The sequence below is a fragment of the Culex pipiens genome, chromosome 1 (assembly GCF_016801865.2).
Source record: "Culex pipiens pallens isolate TS chromosome 1, TS_CPP_V2, whole genome shotgun sequence".
NCBI lineage: Eukaryota > Metazoa > Arthropoda > Insecta > Diptera > Culicidae > Culex > Culex pipiens.
In genome coordinates, this window is record NC_068937.1 from 78571336 (window position 1) to 78581740 (window position 10405).

Sequence of the window (10405 nt, forward strand, 5' to 3'; positions counted from 1 at the left end):
AACATTTGAGAAATTTCGAAGAAATACGTTATTTTGTGAACAATTTTGAGTATTTATACTTTTAAACTTACTACATTTAAAAAATATATATTCTTGGTGAAAGTAATGGAAATTTAACACGATTTAGTTGAATAAAGTCGATTTTAGAAATATTTTAAAATGAGTCATCAACGATAACGATTGATTATCGTTATCGTCCTGACGATGACGATAACCATTATCGTTATCGTTAGACGATAATTTTATCGATTAACAACCTTGTTATACACATATAAATTCTCAAATTTTAATACGATGTGGTTTCTGCGCCAGGACTTTGCAATTATTAGTTCTGTATCTTGTCAGTACTATATTCAAAAATTGTCAAAACATTCATAAAATAAAAATAAATGAAAAGAAAATTGAATTGTTTTAAGTTGATACTTTTCCATGAAAAAAAAAATCAAATATTTACCTACCTTTACCCACACCGAATAAAAAATGATGGTAATATTCATCAGGAAATGGTGACAGATTTTGTGTCAAAAAAAAAAAAATGATTAATTTTACCCCAGAAAATTATGAACTTTCATCAGTTTTTGATGAATATTCATCAGGTTCACATTTTTACACATTTTTTATGTAATATTACTCAAAAAAAAGAAGTAATACTCAACCTACCAAATTATTAACATTCCAAAATTCAAAATTTTTTGTTTTTTTTTGTTTCATTTTTTTATAATATGTTTAAAAAAACATCAAACGTTAAAAAAAAACTTTACTAAACCTTTCCTCAAACCAAATAAAACACAAGGCTAGTCCACAACCGGGCTTTGCCACTCGAGTTCCGTCCCGGGCAGCTTTAGTTACAACATTTTCTACTTTACACCATCGGTTAGTATGTCTACCTATTTACTGGCACATACTTAGTGTGTTGTGCGCTTGCTAGTGCTCTACACACTGCAGTGGCTATACATTCACGAGTGAGTAAACATTCTCGCAAACGAAAATATGCTCAAGTAACAACATGCCTGCGACTGGACAGTGTGATTTACCTGGGGTTTCAAGTTTCTGAACTTGAACGCGTAAAGGCGACTTTATTTGATGTCGTGTGCTCACCTGTTCATTATTATTCCCAAACAGTTTTGGGAATTTATTCAATTGATTGAACAAGTGAACAATCGCGAGGCTCCAGCAAAAAATAGCAATTTTCGGTAGAAAACTTAATTATTTCGATTATAATTCAACTCGATTACTCTGCTGACGAGAATGCTGTTGCTTATTTGGATGGTGGGTGGGGAAATGGTTCGAAAGTGCTCTCTAGCGCCATCAGTCATTATTTAATGAATATTCGGTGGTGAATCGCATTATGACGCTCGACTGGCAGAAACAATTTATTCTGCACTTCGGTGACGTACTTAGCATATCCAGTGCAAACAGAGTGGCATGCGGAGGAGCACTGTAGAAAATGGTTTTGTGGAATATCGAGGTTATTATTTTTTCAAAATTTAAGAGTTTTATTTTCATCCAACTCATATAAAGCAGCGGAGCAGTTGTCCACGAAAACCGGGAATGGATTTCATTTGTATTTTTTTTATAGGAATACAAAAATTAGGATAATGGCATTTTACATCATTGGTTTATTCCTACAAGACTCTGTACAACTTTGGCAGGAAAGGGATTTTCTGATCGATTATTTTTAAGCCAAGTTGTTGGTTATGATGAGGACAATTTAGCAAAATAAAAAAAGGCCCACACCATCCATCAAAACAATATTACGGATTATGGACCCGGGTCCACTATAGGAAAAGAGGATCTATAGCAGGCAAAAAAAACTTTATTTTTAAAGTACTGTTTTTCAGCGTAAAAGTAATTAATTGATTAAAATAATAGTCAGAATTGTTCAAAAGACTTTCGAAGTTATAGCCATTTATGGTTAATTTCAGGTAAAAATAAGTAATTTTTATATCTTATTTTTACCATTGTATTTTCCGTTAAATTTTGTTCATTTGACAGATGGTTTACGATCTAAACTTAACCGATTTTTCAACTATCGAATTCGGTTAAAAAGTTTGTACAGCTGCCAAAACTGTTATGGACGAATGAATGACAAAAGGTCAAAAGACATAAGGTCGAATGGACAAAAGGTCGAATGTCAAAAGGTCGAATGGACAAAAGGTCGAATTTGAACATTTTACAACAAAAATCTTATGAGTAGTAGCCTAAATGCAAAAATATTGAAAAGCAGCTATGAAAAGGTGTTTTGAACGGTCTTCATTAATTTTACTGATAAACTCATAAAAATTTAGAGGTCTTCTGAACAAAAACTTGCTAAGGGGAAGGTGGGGTAAGACGTCCGTATGGGGCAAGAGGAACAATCGCTCGTACGGCCGTAATTTTTACAATTTTTATTATTTCTAGTATGAGGAATTGTTGCTAGTAATGCAATTAGCTGATTCTACTACCACATAACCGCCAAAACGACGTAAACGCCACGGGGCATAAGATTTAATGAAGTTTTTTTTCAAAACCTTAGTTTCTTATAATATTTGTAAAGAACAAAATAAGGCTTTGAGTTCGTTGTAAGGCTCATTTTATCAAAATGCTATTTTTCCTAGATTAGTAGTGTCCCTACCAAAGACTTGCACCTATTATAAAGTATGATTTAACTTTTGGTTATTTTTGTTGAGAGCTTTTAAAAAACTTGTTTTGGTTGGGCAAGTGTACCATATGAATTTTTAGTATGGAAAAAATACGAATAGCTGCAACAACATATTTTATTGGGAAATAAATACATAAAAGTACTTAAAAACTGATGAACAATTGTCAAAAAAATTGTCCATACAAAATATAGTGATATTATGTAAATTTACTATTTATAATCTAAGTATTTTTTTTTCGTTAAAGCGATCAATTTTTTTGTAAAATATTATTATTTAATCTAAAAATAAAAGAAACGTTTCAAGTACATTCTAATCTAATGTATCTAAGTGATAACAGTTCAATTGTTAGCAAATTAACATGTTGTTTCATGCATTGTTCCTCTTGCCCCAACGGGTTGTTCGCCTAGTCTAGTTCACTAGTTGAGTAGAACGTACGGAAAATCAAAAAAAAATAAAATCAATTTTTTACACAAAAAAACAGGATTTTTTAAAAACTTGTTCCATCAAAGTTTTTGTAAAGACCTGGAATAAGATGATTATAAAAAAATCGTTTTTAATGGGTTATAACGAGCATTTCCTTAGCTTGTTACACTTCCCCACTTTCCCCTATCTTTAAAAATATAAATAAATACGATCGAAAGTTTTTTTTATTTTTTTTAAGCCAGATTTTTTTTATGGATCTAAAGTGACCATGAAGGAAAGATTGAAAAAGTATAGAAAACTTGCAACAATATTTAAGAAGCAAGACTTATTCATTTTTCGGAACTGTTTATATTGATTATTTGGGAATGGAAAAGTCACTAAAATATTCCAACATTTTTTTATAAATGAAATCAAAACTTACACAATATTTTAGAACAAGTATTTTTAAAAAGAACCGCTAATACTTGGAAGAATAAAAAAAATCGCAAAACATTACTACAGTCATGAATAGACTTTTAAAAATAAAATAAAATATTTTAGAAGTCGATTTTATTATGATGAGCTGCTAATATTTGAAAGAATTGAAAAACTCACAAAAATATTACGACGGTCAAGAATAGGTTGTAAATAAAAAAAAATAGAAAAAAAAAAGATTTCCTGATGTTTCAAAGAATGGGAAAATTCACAAAATTATTATGGCAATCAAGAATAGGTTGTTTTTAAAAATAAAAATAAACTTCCAAAATATTTTAGAAGTATAACTTATTTTTGTCAAAGAACTGCTCATGTTTGAAAGAATGGAAAAACTAACAAAAATTATACGACAAACAAGAAAAAGTTGTTTTTAAAAATTAAATAAAAATTAAAAAAAATCACAAGCGCAACTTTTTTTTTAAAAAAACCGCTCATATTTGAAGGAATAAAAAAAAAATTACAAAAAACATTTCGACAGTCAAGATAGGTTGTTTGAAAAAAATACTTAAAACAAATTATTGAAGTCGATTTTTAACGTTTGAAAAAATTTAAAAAAAACTCACAAAAACATTACGGGAATCAATTTTTCAAGAATATTTTAGAAATTTATAATTATTATTATTATTCGCTTCATTTTTTCACATTTGACTTTTTGTCCTTTCGACCTTTTGTCCATTCGGCCATATGTCTTTAGACCTTTTGGCATTCGACCTACCTAATAAATGAACGCTCCCATAGGGAAGCCAAATAATAAAATATATAAGTTCAATTCCCAAAATTACAAAAAAAAAACAAGTTTTAAGCACTTTTCAAATGTGAAAGAAAATTAAATTTTCAAAACATTATTTTTCATGTGATCAGAAAATTTCAATTTTTACCTTTAAAATTGATCAATCCTTTACAACCCAACCCAGTCTCTAGGCAGAATTAGATCTAAAAATTCGCCAAAGTTCAGATTTTCAACCAATTTTAAATCTTTAAAGAGCATTGGAAAGAAGAACTCTTAAAATCATGCAGATTTTTTTCCAGAAAATATGATTTTTTTTAGCAAAATTCATAATTTTATTGAAAGTTCCGATAACATTGAACAATTTATATGTAGGTACACTTTTTGTATTCCACTGCACAGTGCAGTAGTCCAGATCGAATTTTCTGAAAAATGGCCGTTCTGAAGCTTTCGTGACTTCAGAAGAGTTATTGCAAATGGGAGAGGCAACTCGTCGGTCGTACAATTGAATTCAATACAGAGCATTTAAGAGTGATGATTAATTATCTTTGAAAATGATCAACTGCTTCACCTTAAGGTTGGAAATTTTGAACACGAATATCTCAGAAAAGCGCTGGATAATTTTTAAGCGTCAGATTGCGTTTGAAAGAGGAGATCTATCACTACAAACGCTGAAAAAATCCCAGGGGTATTTTGCTTTGAATTTGAGATATATTAGTTTGAAAAAGTGTATGGGACCACCCTAATGAAATTCGAAAATTGTCCAACTTTTTTTTTTATTTCATTTTTATCATTATTATCACAATTCTAGATTAAATTTTCAAAACAACCGATCCCTCATGGATTTCCTATGCCGATAGGGCCTTTTGAAAATTTAATCGAGAATTCACAATGCATAAAAATATTAGAAATTAATAAGATTCAGGCTTCTGAAAATTTAGCAATTTCGACACCTCCGACTCCAGCTTCAGATGACTCAGGGACTCCTGAGAATGCTACTACTTTGACACCGACTTAAAAAATGAATGTAAAAATTTTCCTTCAACAAACAAAAAAAAAACAAGAAGAAAAAAGCATGAAGCTGTTCAAAAAACAATTCACGATGTAATATTTAAATATCGTCACGATTAGTCCAATAGATTGGATGGCGTTGATCCCCACGTTTCTCACGGTGCATTTCATCCACATCCGCACCAAGAAGATGAAAACACGTTCCAGTGGCTCATACCAGCCAGCCTTCGAATTGCAATAGCCTTTCACCATCCACTCACCCAGGACCACCTATTTGCTCTGGACTTTAGACCCCGCCAACTGACTGATGGGTTTCTCCTATAGCTCTGTGCTAAAAGCTTACTAAAACACCTGACGACAGGACCCAAGCAGCACCAGCGGGGTCGTCTCTGCTGAATTTCTGATGTATATTATTATTATTAATTCCGATGGCTATGGAATAACTTATTACACCCCCCTTCTGATGGTGATAAGGGGAAAACACTATCGGTTCGGGGATGGCCGTCTGCACGTGGCCATGACTCAACTTCTGGACACGACTGGCCCGGCACACTGGACAGGAATTGGTTAGCCATCCGAGTAAACCGTACACAGACACCCGCTGCTACCTCTGAGTCCCGACGAGGTGCAACAGCCAGCCAATTCTGGGACGTGAGAATGTTGATGGAGGCGATAGACCATTCATGGGATGGGACAAAAACAGGTAGAGCAGCCAGCAGGCCCCGGATACTGTAATCGGTTCACGTGTTTCATCTTTCATCAACGGCAACTCAAACGGGACGGAACGGCGGATGTTTGACCCCACAGGTATGGGGGAGGGGGATAGAGAGACAGAGAGATGAGGACAGCACATGAATACCGAAATAACGGAATGAATTTTCATCAGCCAACGGTTCCAGAACGGCGATGGTGTGGGAAAAGGAGGCGAGGGTGGAATTCCTCCGGGGAATGCCGATCCCGGTACACTCAAAATCAGAATAACCCTTAAAAGGGTACTTTCTATCCTTTTTTCAAGTTTACCCGTCGTCACCCTTTTGAAAGGGTACGGGGGCGAAACCCTTCGAAAGGGTACTGGCGTAGTACCCTTTTGAAAGGGTACCGCAACGGAGCGATGCGTTCACTAGCGACATCTATGAGTCAATCGTGATGTTTTGGACCAGTGGCGCCATCTTTCGGATTTTGTTGTGAATTAAATATAAAATCAGATTTTGATTTGACCGTTTTTATTGCTTACAACTCTATGTACAGTTTGACATAATCCTATCATTACTATAATAATCAAATGCCGATTCGCGTCCAGCAACAAACTGTCTCGAATGACTTCAAGGCAGGTACAACTTCTCACAGGGGTTGAACGGTTTTAGCACGTCACCGATTCTGCCGACTTCCATCGCCCTGAGCTGCATACAGATTGATTAGCCAGATTTTTTCATTGTAACACCTGAAAAGCAAATACCATGTAAACAATAATTCTAACAATAGTAAAGATCAATATCACCTTAAATCAACAGATTGCTCCAGCCCGATCGAGAGAGTAGAAATTGCACAAATTCTGTAAATAGCAAAAGAAATCAAAATGACTGAAAAATTTAGTGAATAATAATACAGAAATAGTACAATTCCATAGTAAATTTTCAATAGGCCGAAACCTTGGATGTAAACAAGCAGCCTATCCCACCCTTACTCAAAGTAAACATGCCATTTGAGCAAGTGAGATAGACTGTTTGTTTATATTTCAAATGATGGGTATTTCAGGGTTGTTAAGGGAAAGTCGAAAAAAAATCCGCGCCGACCGAAACCCCAATCCGCGCGAAATTCGCGCCATGTAAAAAAAATCGCGACCAACATTCAAAAACTAATACAGAAAGTATTTGATAAAAAATGAAACTCGTTTTATGTTTGAAGGAATAAAAGCAAAAAATCCTTTTAAAAATACCTCAAGAAACGTCAAGAAAAGTATCACAAAAAAAATCTTTTTGCAAATCATTCCAAAACAAATTGCATTTCCAATATTTGAAATATTTTCTTCTAAAAATTTATGAATTTAAGAATTTAAGAATTTAAGAATTTAAGAATTTAAGAATTTAAGAATTTAAGAATTTAAGAATTTAAGAATTTAAGAATTTAAGAATTTAAGAATTTAAGAATTTAAGAATTTAAGAATTTAAGAATTTAAGAATTTAAGAATTTAAGAATTTAAGAATTTAAGAATTTAAGAATTTAAGAATTTAAGAATTTAAGAATTTAAGAATTTAAGAATTTAAGAATTTAAGAATTTAAGAATTTAAGAATTTAAGAATTTAAGAATTTAAGAATTTAAGAATTTAAGAATTTAAGAATTTAAGAATTTAAGAATTTAAGAATTTAAGAATTTAAGAATTTAAGAATTTAAGAATTTAAGAATTTAAGAATTTAAGAATTTAAGAATTTAAGAATTTAAGAATTTAAGAATTTAAGAATTTAAGAATTTAAGAATTTAAGAATTTAAGAATTGTAGCGTTAGTAAAATTTGGCTGTATTTTGTGTGAGAATAAGATCAAAGATAAATTTTCCAACCCTAATATTATAAGAACCCCATGTCAATTTGACCACTTTAAACCAAACACACACACGGCGCCCTTTGGAAAGATCGCACCAATACCATCAGAGCGCTTCCGGCAAGGCCGTCGGCAGAAAAAAAGCGCGAGAGCAAGCACGCGGGAGAGCAGAGCAGCACAAAGGGAGGAGAGAAAATCGGGTCGACTTGTGCTCGGCTCGTGAAGCTCAGCATTCGCTGCCAACCAAGCAACCCGTTTAAACGTTCTGCCGCGTTGTTTGACGTTCAACGTCGTTCGTTCGAGCAAAGCCAACTTTAACACTCCGGGCGAGGACGATCTTCTGGAGCAGATTGAACACGGCCCGCACGCGCACCCGAAAATCCACGGACGGGGGAAGACACGCGGCGGGAGGCCGCGAGGAACTGGCGCGCGGTGGCCGGACCTGGTTCGGAGGCCGCGGCGCAGGATGGTGACGGAGAAGCGCTGGAGCGACGGTGTGCGAGGAAGAAAAAAAGAACAATCAAGAAAAGTGCTACTACGGTAGGAAGAAGAACAATGTGAGAAAGGGAAGAAGCACGGTCGAGGTCAAGGGCAAAAATACGTTGGGTGAATAAATGATTAATAATTACTAATTGTAGTGCTTTTTTGTGTGGAAGAGTCTCTTTTGCAACAGAATTTAAGAATTTAAGAATTTAAGAATTTAAGAATTTAAGAATTTAAGAATTTAAGAATTTAAGAATTTAAGAATTTAAGAATTTAAGAATTTAAGAATTTAAGAATTTAAGAATTTAAGAATTTAAGAATTTAAGAATTTAAGAATTTAAGAATTTAAGAATTTAAGAATTTAAGAATTTAAGAATTTAAGAATTTAAGAATTTAAGAATTTAAGAATTTAAGAATTTAAGAATTTAAGAATTTAAGAATTTAAGAATTTAAGAATTTAAGAATTTAAGAATTTAAGAATTTAAGAATTTAAGAATTTAAGAATTTAAGAATTTAAGAATTTAAGAATTTAAGAATTTAAGAATTTAAGAATTTAAGAATTTAAGAATTTAAGAATTTAAGAATTTAAGAATTTAAGAATTTAAGAATTTAAGAATTTAAGAATTTAAGAATTTAAGAATTTAAGAATTTAAGAATTTAAGAATTTAAGAATTTAAGAATTTAAGAATTTAAGAATTTAAGAATTTAAGAATTTAAGAATTTAAGAATTTAAGAATTTAAGAATTTAAGAATTTAAGAATTTAAGAATATAAGAATTAAGAATTGAGAATTTAAGAATTTAAGAATTTAAGAATTTAAGAATTTAAGAATTTAAGAATTTAAGAATTTTATAATTTTAGAATTTTATAATTTTATAATTTTAGAACTTTAGAATTTTAGAATTTTAGAATTTTAGAATTTTAGAATTTTAGAATTTTAAAATTCGTTTTTTTTTTTATTTTTAAAATTGTTTTAAATTTAATATTTTTTAGTTTTCAAATTTTGTCTTAAATTCTTAAATTTTTGATTTTTTTATTTTGATTTTTTTTAATTTTGAATTTTTGATTTTTCAGTTTTTTGGAGTTTTGAATTTGAGATTTTCAAAATTCCGAATTTAGAAATTCGGATTAAAAAAATGGATTGTAGAAATTCGAAAAAAATTTAATCTGAATTTTTAAAAATTTTGATTAAAAAACTTTTAAGATATAATAAAAATTTTTCGAATTTTTGAAATTTGAATTTTGAATGATGGAGCATAAATTTTTGAATGTTCTGACCTTTTTATTTTTCGCCAAGATTGTTTAAATTGTAATTTATTTCTACGGGTAAATCCCATCTAAAATTTAAAGGCAAATTTAATGTATTCACAATCAAATTTAAAATAAATAAGGAATAAATAGGAGGATTTGTTTTTGATACTACTTCAGTTTTTTACACTAAAATTTTATTTTTGAAGAAAAAACAAAGGTACCCCAAAGAAATCTGCAATAAATCCGGAACAATCCGGTGTTCGGAACCAACTTAACGGTCAAACTAGACTGAAAAGTGTACATGCCCTGAAGGTTTCATCAAAATTGGATGAAACCAACCGGAGATAAAATTTTACAACATTTTAAAATTTTGTTACTAAAGCGGGAATGGCCTTTTGGGTGTTTTCATATATTTTCATTTAATAATATCAACAATATTTTGATAAACACTGGTAAACAATTTGTTGGACTTCAAAAATAATCTTGAAAAAAAATCTTAATGCTACCATAACATTTTGGCCGCTTCGAATTTCCGGAGATACGATTCAAAAAGCAGAGCTGTGGAGTGGGAATCAGAGTTGGAAAAGTTGAGACTTTTCATATCTTCCTGAAATTCGGAACAGCTCAAGGTTGAAACCGTTAAACCACCTTATCATCACCTTATCAAAGATCATTGATAAATACCTTTGAAAACGCTCGCGATTTCGTTTCCCACAGCATCATGTTGACTTGAGTCTGTAATTAAAAAAAAAACAAACATGTTAAACATTTTTCCTCCATGTTTCCAAAGTGCTAACAAACCTGCGTTTTCCAAAAAAAAAAAAAACTGAACAGTTGGCAATTACCTCTTGTGTGCAC

At 31.5% G+C, this 10405-nt stretch overlaps 1 long non-coding RNA gene across 1 annotated transcript; it reads right to left on the minus strand.

Moving 5' to 3' along the window:
* Positions 1–6243: 6243 nt before the first annotated feature.
* LOC120432032 (uncharacterized) lies at positions 6244–10270 on the minus strand. Its single transcript, XR_005607999.1, has 3 exons — positions 10232–10270; positions 6776–6829; positions 6244–6718 (listed from the first exon to the last, which is right to left on the minus strand). It is a non-coding gene; the product is annotated as an uncharacterized LOC120432032 (long non-coding RNA).
* Between the last annotated feature and the right edge of the window lie 135 nt (positions 10271–10405).